Here is a 10,779-nt window from a genome sequence, read left to right as displayed (position 1 = left end):
GTAATGTGTTATAGCAGCAATTGAAAACTGCCTCGGTATAGCACAATGGAAATGAGGACTTGTAAATACATTAAATCTAATGTGGTAAATTAACTAATTAAATATAGTTTGAACACTTCCTTCATTTACCTAACAGGCACACTCATATTCATCGATCAAAATTGGATTCAGGCACTAACTCCCCTGTAAAATATTCCATGACCCTTGCAGACAATAAAATTATTTATTTTCCTGTGCTGCTTTCATGTTTAGAACATATCTCACTGTATTGTAAGACCTAGAATTTCAACTGCTGCTTTGACATCTGAGCCTCAGAGGACGGCCGCACCCTTCCCACCCCCTGCAAAGGCCTAACTGCTAGTTCCCTTGCTTTGCCAGATATGCCCTTCCAGCACCTAGTAAGGGAGGTCCCCCTATTAGACAGACAACCGTACTACATCAGGGGCTCAACATAAAGGCTTCAGTTCTGTCAGCCCATGGAATAATTCTAACTAACCCATCACATCTTCCAGGATACCAAGTGGTATACCCCACCCTCTAACTATTGCACAGTCTCTACTGGTCCATTCTGTTCCCAACTGCAATCACTGCATAGTCTTATATGGAGCGCAGCGTTCTCCCCCCAGGGTAGGGAGTATGTGAGCCCAATAAACTCCTGTCTATCTGTCCAGTGCTGGGTCTCCTGTGTTTGATCATTTCGTATTTTTTTAAGTGGCAGATGCCTCCTTCACAAACAGTGTGAATAAGTGGTGGTCAGAACATTCACTATACATATGTGAGTTTCTACCTACCTATCTTCACATGTGAAAGTAATCTCATAAAAGTGGGCATGTTTAAAAATTGCCTTCAATATCCTAATGGACTGAAACAGTTTCTACCATATAGTTTTTGCTTAACAAATGCTTTTGAACTGAACTACTTTGCAGGTAGGTAGACTTGAACAAATCTCTTAATCTCTTGAAACCTCATTTATAATTGACAAAACTGACATCCATGGATGTGCAGGAGATCAAATGAGAGAATATATGTGAAATGGAATAGTGAAAAAGAAAGCACCATATGAAGTTCATTGTTTAAAAGAAAAAAACATTAGCACCCATATACTGAGATATGATATTTATGCCACTAGGAATAAACTTAGAAGGATCCTTATTCCTTCTTTAATAGTTCAATACTAACTGAAAAAGATAAATGTACCAAATAATGAGACTCTCAAAAGTACAAAATAAAAGCAATGTTATTACTATTACATTTTTGATAATATTTTTTAACAGTAGATTTTTTAAAAATGCTATTTCAATTTCAAAAAATAAAATAACAGATAAGAGAGAGCTTAACAAATTATGGAAGCAATACTATTCTATCTAGGTACATTTATTTAATCCTAAAAACAAACTCAATTGTTTCTCCAGTATTCCAAAAGATTACTAAATGATCTCAGATTGGTTAAATGACATGACCAAGGTCTCCTTGTTAATGAAGAAAATGAAGAAGAAAAAAGCTTGATTGTATTCACATCTCATAAAACTTAAATTCCATCTTCTTTCTTTGACCCTGAACATTCATATAGCAGCTTCTTTGCCTTTGCTACAAAACTAATACATAAAAATCTGGACCAAAGGAAAAAATAGTGAAGAGTTTTGCTATAAAAAGTTAATTTTCTGTAACACTTGAGGAGTAAAATACTCCTAATGGTATGAAAGAAACTATAACAGTAGTAAATGATCTGGTGTAGATAATTGCACAAATCAATGCAGAATAGAGAACACTTTCCTAACTATTAATTTAGTCATTGCTGTCAATGTTGATCCACATGACTTATGTTCTATCTATTGTTCAAGAAATAAGCTATCCACTTCCACTTCAAAGTCCTCTTTTGTTCCATTTAATATCAATGGATGCCTGAATATAGATTTTTCTGGTGCATTATGAGAAAAACTGAGTGCTTTGTCCATTTTACTTCTTTAAGTGACTATTATATTATATTTATTACTTTCAAGAACTAAACTCATCCAGTTGCTTAGCGTAGATTCGTTTGTATTTTCGCTTTCTATCACATATGCAAAGTCACTTTCTCAGAACAACTAATCTTGCATTTTCTTCCAATCTACATTCTTCATAAGGCATATTTCCATCAGTAGTAATGTTTTCATGTTATTGTTATCTCCTGACTATAAAAATGAAATTACGTGCCAATGGAGCAAACTTTTCCCTCAGCACATAAAAGTTAATGGCTTGTAGAGTTCCATGCGCTTCAATCAGATAGTTTTGTAGCTAACATTAAGTTGGCTCCTTGGATGGTTGATTAAGGACCTAGGCTACCCAATGTGATAGTGCCAAATCAAGTGGAAAACTGAAGTGGTAATTATCATTCATCAATAAATACCTATGAAGAAACTGTAATTACAGAAAACAGTTTAATCTTTCTTCATCTGAATGTATCCTACACAATAAAATTATAAAATATTATTGCTTCACAATAGTTACCAGTTTTTTTAAATGCATAAATGTCTGAAAACAACACAGAGATGCATTAAAAAGATGAAAAAGGTGTCTATTTTGTAATTTCCAAAGAAATGATAATAAAGCAAGTACAATTAAAATTTTAAAAAGAATATAATTTTGGATTTTATGGCCTGTGTCTAGTCTAAAGATTTTAGTTTTTATGTTTTAATGACCTTAATGATAATTATCTCCAGTCTCATCAAGGAAGTCCATGGAAATCGCAAAGTTAATTTCTACCATATTTCTAAAACTAATTTTATAACTGGGCCAACAGATCTTGTTGATTCCTTACAGAAATGTTGTACTAACCTCTTTGTTACCCTAATGGCAAACACACAGATACTTTTGCAATAAATGACCTGTAATAGAAGGCAGTAAAGGATAGACACTCAAAGGTCATCAATGGGTATAATATTAATTTAAAGAAATAGATTTAGGTAAAGTGGTGAGGTAGTGATTATGACAGTGGATTGGGTGATTGGCAAGTGTAGAGACTTTTAGCAGAGACTAAAAGGGAAGGAAGGATATGACATAACAAGTACATATTTTGCATTTGCTTAAACTCAGTTTCTTTAATGCACCAAGACAAACACAAAAATAGGCTACAATTTACCTGTGAGTTCTTTTATTATCTTCTTTCTTCCTTTCTTTTTATTTATTTATTTTTGACTGGGTGCTAGTACTTAACAGAATAACAATCTCAGAAATTTACTTACTTGACTTTTTAATCAAACAAATTTCATTTGAGTACTGATTGTTTCCAAATGTTGAACAAGGTATGAGATAATTAAATAATTAAATGGACAATTATTTTTTTAAAGTCTGTTAAAAAAAAACAGAAGAGCCCTAAGAAAATGACATTAAAATTCATTTTCCCTTATAAATTACTTTTGTACTGCTATGTATGGTCTTTTGTTAATTAACAATTTTATTTCATATTTGCAAAAATAAAAGAACAGAAAAAGGCAGCTCAACAAGTTATGGAAACATACTTCTAAAAAGTTCTTTTTCAGGCAATATTATTTCATCTAATTCCACCTGCTAACTCAGCTGTTCTTCTAGTGTTCAGAAAGATACTCAGATGAACACAGATTAGTGAATTGACATAGTCAAGGTCTCCTTATTAATGGAAACAAAAATGAAGAAGAGAAAAAAAGTGCCTAATCATATTCATATCTCACAAACCCAAATCTCAAATTCTCTTTTTATCTTTAGAAGTAATATAGTACCAACTTTGCTTTTGCTACAAAAACATTAAAATGTTGTTGTTAACTACAGTCCATAAGTTACATTAGTTTTATTTTTTCCCATGTATTACACATTCTTAACACCTGTAGAAAAATATTCCTGTTTTTATATTATTAACCACAAACCTCGTCTACTTCCAAAATCATTGTTACACCTTCTCAATATTATCCTCCAGCTCTCCTCCAATTAACATTAATCTCCCTAAACTTCTTGCTTCAGCAACAATCAAGAGTTTATAGCATTCATTGTAATATATTGCCATCAAATCCAATCATTACCACATATTTACAGGTAAATGTAAATATGTGTTAATAGTACGTATGCTCTTTTAACCGGTAGTCTATGATACATTATTGCCCTATATTTTTTCATTTCCTTGAATTAAAAACAAAAGTTTAGCATGATTAAGCATGAAAAGGGCTGGGTTTCTGTTATTTGTTATTAAGATAGCTCAGTACAGGACATAGCAATAAACTACCAGTATTGGCATTAAAGGTAGGATAGGAAAGAGGCCCTGAAAAAAGGGATGAATGAGATAGTAGGCCAAAGTGAAGAGGACTGTGAGAAAGCAGAACTGTAGTGCGTCTCATAAAACACCTTACAACAAGATGAATCATTGGGAAAGGAAAATCAGTGCGCAGATTGAAATGTGCACTAAGTTCCAATTTAATGTATCAGATGGAGGGGAAAAATGGACACAGGGGGAGGGGGAGGGAAAGTGGAGGGGAAAGGAGGGAGGGAAGGAGGGAGGGAGAGAGGAAGGAAGGAAGGAACGAACGAACGAAGGAACGAAGGAACGAAGGAAGGAAGAAACGAAGGAAGGAAGGAAGGAACCAAGGAACAAAGGAAGAAAAACAGTTGGAAGAGAAAGATGAACCTGAAAGGACATGAATGCTAAAGACCAAGAAAGCTTAATTAAGTAATGACTCTATTGTTATATGAGGTAAAGATGGATTGGGGATTCTGGTGGGTGCCAACAGTAATTGCTGCATGCAACCAAATTAATGATGCAGCATAAATGGAAGTAGCCTAATTCCCAGACACGAATGGACCATGATATGATCCCTTTTAGTAAAGGGCTCAATTTCCTGGTCTACTCCATTTCAGCATCAGATATTCAACTGCATTTGTCACTTGTATCCTTCCATTCTAGGTTAATAGTGCCTGAAAGAGAACTTTTCCTTCAGACTTCACAGTCAAATTAGAAAGGCTTCATAGAGAGTGATTGAAACTATATTTTGGATGGAATTATAAGCAGTTTAACAGACAGTTAATGCATAATAAGCTAGGATTCATTTGCACAATAATTCGTCACTGGTGATATAGTAAGCATCCTAAAACTTGGGCAGCTGTGCCAAAAGAGGCTGCAGGTAGTTTTTTGCTAGTATCATTTGAAGGACAAATTTCAGTTGTGAGTATATACACATAACACATATTGTAGACATATATAATCACAATCTGAAAATATACACAATTAATCAGATATTAATTTAATGCCTAGACAAGACTGAAAAACAGTATCATCTCTGTCATTGCCCTGTTTGAAACACTTCCTCATCATCACAGTTTTGCATTATTCATGAATCCACTTCAATGATCCATATGGCCCAATTTGTATTCCAATCATCACTTTCTTATTATCACAGATTTTATACATAATTTTTAGTTTCTCTGTCATTCTTCTGTTCATATTCATATTGTCACTTAATCAATTGCACATCTATAACATTAGATACTGTTATTCTTAGTTTTTGTTTGTTTGTTTTACTACAGAGATCTAGGCAATGGTGGTATTTAAGAAAGTATGTTTTTTTCAAACGTGTTCTCTGCAAATACGAGTTACATGTTTTCCAGAAATGATTGTCCCCTTCCTTTTGAAAATCACCCAGTGTTTTCTTTGAAATAATGGGGATAAATTTGTAGATCACACTGCTCTTTGGCAGAGAAAGAACAACCATCTGACAGAGTATAATTCACACACACACACACACACACACACACACACTGCTCCCCTTCTGTGCAAGCATTATACTATTATATTGCACTATAATACCTTCCTATAGGCACTGGAATTAGCAAGCCCAGATTTGAATTGTGGCTTTGCCACTTCTTAGCAGTATGATCTTAGGCAGGTTACTGAGTTATGTAATTTAGCAAAGACTCGTCTGTAAAATAATTTGGTTTTGGGGATTATATTCAAAACCATATGTAAATTTATTAACACAGGGTTTGGTACATAGTAAGTCCTCAAAAAATGATGGCATTTGTTTTTGTTGTTAGTGTTAGAATATATTCATCCACTATATAAGGACAATAAAAACATAGAAAGTTATTAGCAATTTACAAAATTATTGAAATAATACCATATAACCAAACACAAATTTTGTAATCTAACTAAACAGGCAGTATAAGAGAATGTGAAAAACGATGAACCAGAGGTATTTGGAAAAATAGGCATCACAAGCTATATGACAAATATCCTAGAGAAAACTTGGGTATGTTAAGAAGCAGCACATAATTTTTGGCAATGTCTGGGTGGGACTAAGTCAATGGTCTAATGCTAGAGTTTAGAGAGAGGTAAGCACTATTATGATCGGTATGGAACTAGGTGTTGCTGGTTTTAGGCATCTTTTAAGAATTCTTACAGAGGATGAAGACTTAGCAAGCTGCGCCAGTGCCCTCTCAGGAGAAAAGTGATGAGATCCACCACAAAATAGCAGCTGCCATGGGTGGATTGGCAGAATCCAAGTTGGCTTTTTCTGAACTATGCTCTATAGGTCCATAGTTTTGAATGTTGGCATATATTTTCTTTATTGTTGGAAGAGTTCATTCTTGTACAGTAGACCTTTCATTCTGCAATACAGAGTCCTTTGTTCTGAGAACTTTCAATATATATAGACAGAGATAAATGTAAGTATTTTCATAAGTGAAACTGTTCATTTGCAATCATGTACATATTCATTCTTTTTTACTTTTTCATTGAATTTCCAAAGCAAAGATGGAGTCATTTTTTTAAAGATTCTCAGAATAACAACCATTAAAATAATGGGGGTGAAAAAATTACAGAGTTTTTAAAGTGACAGTTTATTATAATTTTACTATGATATTAAGAATGTAATTAAACATGATAGGATAATTTGTCACATTCCACACAGAATATATACACACTACATATTCATAGATTTATACTATAAGTATAGACATATACATATGTACATATGTCAGTGCATCTATTTGAAGTGTCTAAAATCTGAAAACTGTAATTGCTTCGTTCAGAGAGTTGCAAACAAGTTGACAAGGGGTAAATAAAGAGGTAAGAATATTTCTACTTTTTCTTTCACTGGAGCCTCAATCCATTTTGTGAGATTAAGATGAAATTCCAGGTGCAATGGTGGAAGAAAAATATCAAGTAAATTCACTATGAGTACAGTTTATTAATCCCCTCCCTCTCTCAGCATGGGACAGATTGAAAATCTTTGATTACAAACTTAGACTTCAGAAATATTGCAGTATAATTATCATGACATTTTGGTAAAGGAAACTGAGAAGGACTCTTCCCAGGAAGAAGAGAATACTCAAAACCTCACTAGTCATTTACACTTTAGTGGAAGTGAGCTCATAATTCCCAATCCCTTTGAAAAGGAGAAGGTATGGAGAAAAGGAAGAGCAAATAAGAATTAAAAGTCACAAAATGGAAAAGGACAGGTGTGAGCCCTTTCTGGTCATCCCCAAAAGTCCATTTATATTCTTTTTCTGCCTGTGAATGAACTCTCTCTCTACATTGTACATGCATCAATGCATTAGGATAGAATGGTAGAGACTTTTAAAATGCTTCCTAGAACCCCAGAAGGACAGTTTTCTGAGGAGATAAATGGTGCCATCTCTGGATTAACTGCACTGGGATCAGCAAGGCAATATAAGCACTTCATGATAAAGATTTAAATTTCTATTTCAAAAGGAAGGTATTAGGTTTTGCTGCCACTGTGAATCAGGGTCTAAAAGAGAAATATTATCCTGTTTTCACATGCACACACATATGACATAGACATATATGCATCTATTAATTTCAATGTCACACAGTTAAATTCTTGATGTTTAATACTGAGAAAGTAAGAAATAGTCCCTAATTTGAAGGAACTTAGAGTTTGATGACTGAAATTGAGTGAGGGGAGCATGATTCTAGGATGTCTAGTAATATCAGATTCTGAAAGGAGAAGGCAAGCACCAAAGACCATGAGCAAGAGCAAGTGTCCACCAACAGAAAGGTTTTGCCTATACCAGCCCTACTGGTCTCATCATTTTCAATTTTTCTCTAGTATAAATCTAAGCACAAAGAAGAATGAGGACAGAATTCCATTTTCCCAGTAGGTTCATTCTCTTTAAGTTAGCTTATCTTTATAAGATCAGGAAAATTATAGCCCTTTGAAACATTAGACTTTTGATTCACTTGGAAGCTTTTATTAAGATATAATTAATAGTTAAGAATAACTTTACTAGACATTTGAAATGAATTGAACCATTGCCTAATTATCACACTAAGAAATTCTTTTTAAAAAGGCTTGGATGTCCAAATCACTTGAGAAACTTAAAAATACAATTTTAAATGAATTGTTATGGTGTTTATATATTGAGGTCTCCAAAAGGTGTTTAAACTGGAAACTATAAGCTGAAAATGAATATTTTAATACCATTAGCACATTGAGTTCCTTGTTAATTGTATACTTTCACATAACGTGAAAATTTAGAACAGCTTAAATTTTCCATGAGATAAGACCTTTTGAATTTGAAATTTTATTTTATCATATTGCACTTTGAATTTATTGGTTAGCACTACGTTAATATACCCATTTAACTTTCAACATTTTTTTCCAAATGGCTTTTATTTTTAACTCCCCAAGAATTTCTAAATCAAATGATAGTGCATAGGCAAGGCACTCTGGCTCCACTTGTCTAACTACAGATGAAGAGAGGCATTAAGCAGAGAAAATAATCATTAAAGGATCTTTTACAGTTGGCTGAGGGATTGTTATGATTGGGGTGGGAGGGACATTAACTTGCACATTACTCAAAGCAAAATATAATGATATATTTTACAAGTTGAAGAGGCTTTGCATACTACAAAGATCATTTTCAAATATATATGGGAAACAGCTGAGCAGTTTCATCTTTCCATTTAAGTGTGCTGTATTTTCAAATACAATTGATCTCCACTAGATTTTAGGGATTGGGTATAAATACCCACCACCTAGAAAGAATCTATACAAATACGCCACCACTGTAAATAGCACGCTTCTTGTTTGGCCTGCTTGGGTCCTTGAACCAGAAGTCCTTTTCCAACAGGGAAGCCTACCCAATATCCTGGCGAAAAGCTGAGGGGCACTTTTTTTTTAGGGGAGCTGAAGAAGCATCACTATACAGGTGCTTTTACCTAAGTGATTTAACGTTTTTAACATCCACTTTGGTTCCTATGCTCCAGGTTTTCCTAATGCACACGCGGAAAAGGATCACAGCCATAAAAAGTGGCTTTTTTAATGGAATCCTTACAAATCTAATCTCAGGAATACAAACTTTGTAAAACCATTTCTGATTTAAGAGTACTCGGGGTTTCTTAAATGTAATCATTCATGGCCTTCCAGTCCCTTTCTTAAGTGACGCTTACTCAGGAAACCGAAGTTCAGCAAGACAAAAACAAAAAACAAAAAAACAAAACTTGTTCAAGTTACAGGTCCACTAATGAATGAAGCTAGAGATTTAACATACATTCTCTGACACCAAATCCATTGTTCTTTCTCCTATGCTAAGCTTTCATCCTGATTTGCTGTCTATGATGAAATCATGGTGCATTGTGGGCCATGGTAATAATTGTGGATTTCACTTTGGTGGGCATCCATGGTGAAATTTTAAACAGGGAAAGTATGTGGCCAAGTTTATATTTTTAAAGATGATCACATCTGCTCTATGGACTATGGCTTGTAAATGGATATTTATTGCAATCATCCACATAAGAAGTTATGATGCCTTAACCTATATGTATATCAGGAGTGTGAGAGAGAAGTTAATGGGTTTGATATCTTGCTGAAGAATTAGATATAGGTGGCGGTGAGGGAAAGAGAAAATTCAAGGATACTCCTGAGTATTTGGCTAGAGTAACTGAATGGACAGTTTTTTTTCCATTTCCTAAGACAGAATACGGTGGGAGAAGCACATGCTTAGTGAATTTGATATTAATTTTTCCAACCCAAATCTCAGATGCTTATCAGACATCCAAAGAGTAATACCAAGTATGTAGTTTAAATAAATATCTAGAGTTCAGGACCTGAGATATAAATATGGGAGTCATTGCTATATAAATCCTATTTAAAGCCATGGGACTGTGTGAGATTGCATAGGAAGAGCATTTGTACAAAGAACCAAAGTCAATGTAGAATAAAAACATGGAAGCTCTTCAACATTTAGGCGCAGATAGAAGGAACAGCAAGAGAAAGTGAGAAAGAACATCAATGACATAGGTGAAAAATTAGAAGTACCAGCTTATGCCAGAGATGTGAGCATTTCCAGACTACAAGAGAAGTCAATTCTGTTGAGTACTGTTCAAAGTGCAAATGGGCAAGATTTAAATAGACTTTTCTCCAAAGATAAACAAATGGCCAAAATACACAAGGAAAAATGTTTAATGTCATGCTCACTTTGGCAGCACATAAACTAAAATTGGAAGACAGAGAAATTAGCATGGCCCCTGTGCAAGGATGACATGCAAATCTGTGAAGCATTCCATATTTTTAAGAATAAATATACATTAAATCTTGGTAAGATATTAAAAAATGCTCAATGTCATATGTCCTTAGGTAAATGCAAATCAAAACCATAATGTGACAGTACTTCACACTCATCAGGATGACTAAAATAAAAAAGACACATATTACCAAGTGTTGGTGAGGATGTGGAGAAAATAGACCCCTAATACACTGATGGTGGGATTGTCAAATAATATAGCCACTTTGGAAAAGAATTTAGCAGTTTCTTAAA

The 10,779-nt window shown here is 34.1% G+C and overlaps 1 non-coding gene across 1 annotated transcript; it reads left to right on the top strand.

Annotated features, from left to right (window-relative positions):
• Positions 1 to 10,431: 10,431 nt before the first annotated feature.
• On the top strand, positions 10,432 to 10,534 carry LOC111763594 (U6 spliceosomal RNA). The gene has a single exon (XR_002796431.1). It is a non-coding gene; the product is annotated as a U6 spliceosomal RNA (small nuclear RNA).
• Positions 10,535 to 10,779: the final 245 nt, after the last annotated feature.

The sequence above is a fragment of the Dasypus novemcinctus genome, chromosome 8 (assembly GCF_030445035.2).
Source record: "Dasypus novemcinctus isolate mDasNov1 chromosome 8, mDasNov1.1.hap2, whole genome shotgun sequence".
Lineage (NCBI taxonomy): Eukaryota > Metazoa > Chordata > Mammalia > Cingulata > Dasypodidae > Dasypus > Dasypus novemcinctus.
The sequence above is the reverse complement of the archived record's forward strand: the minus strand, read 5'-3'. Positions and strand labels throughout refer to the sequence as shown.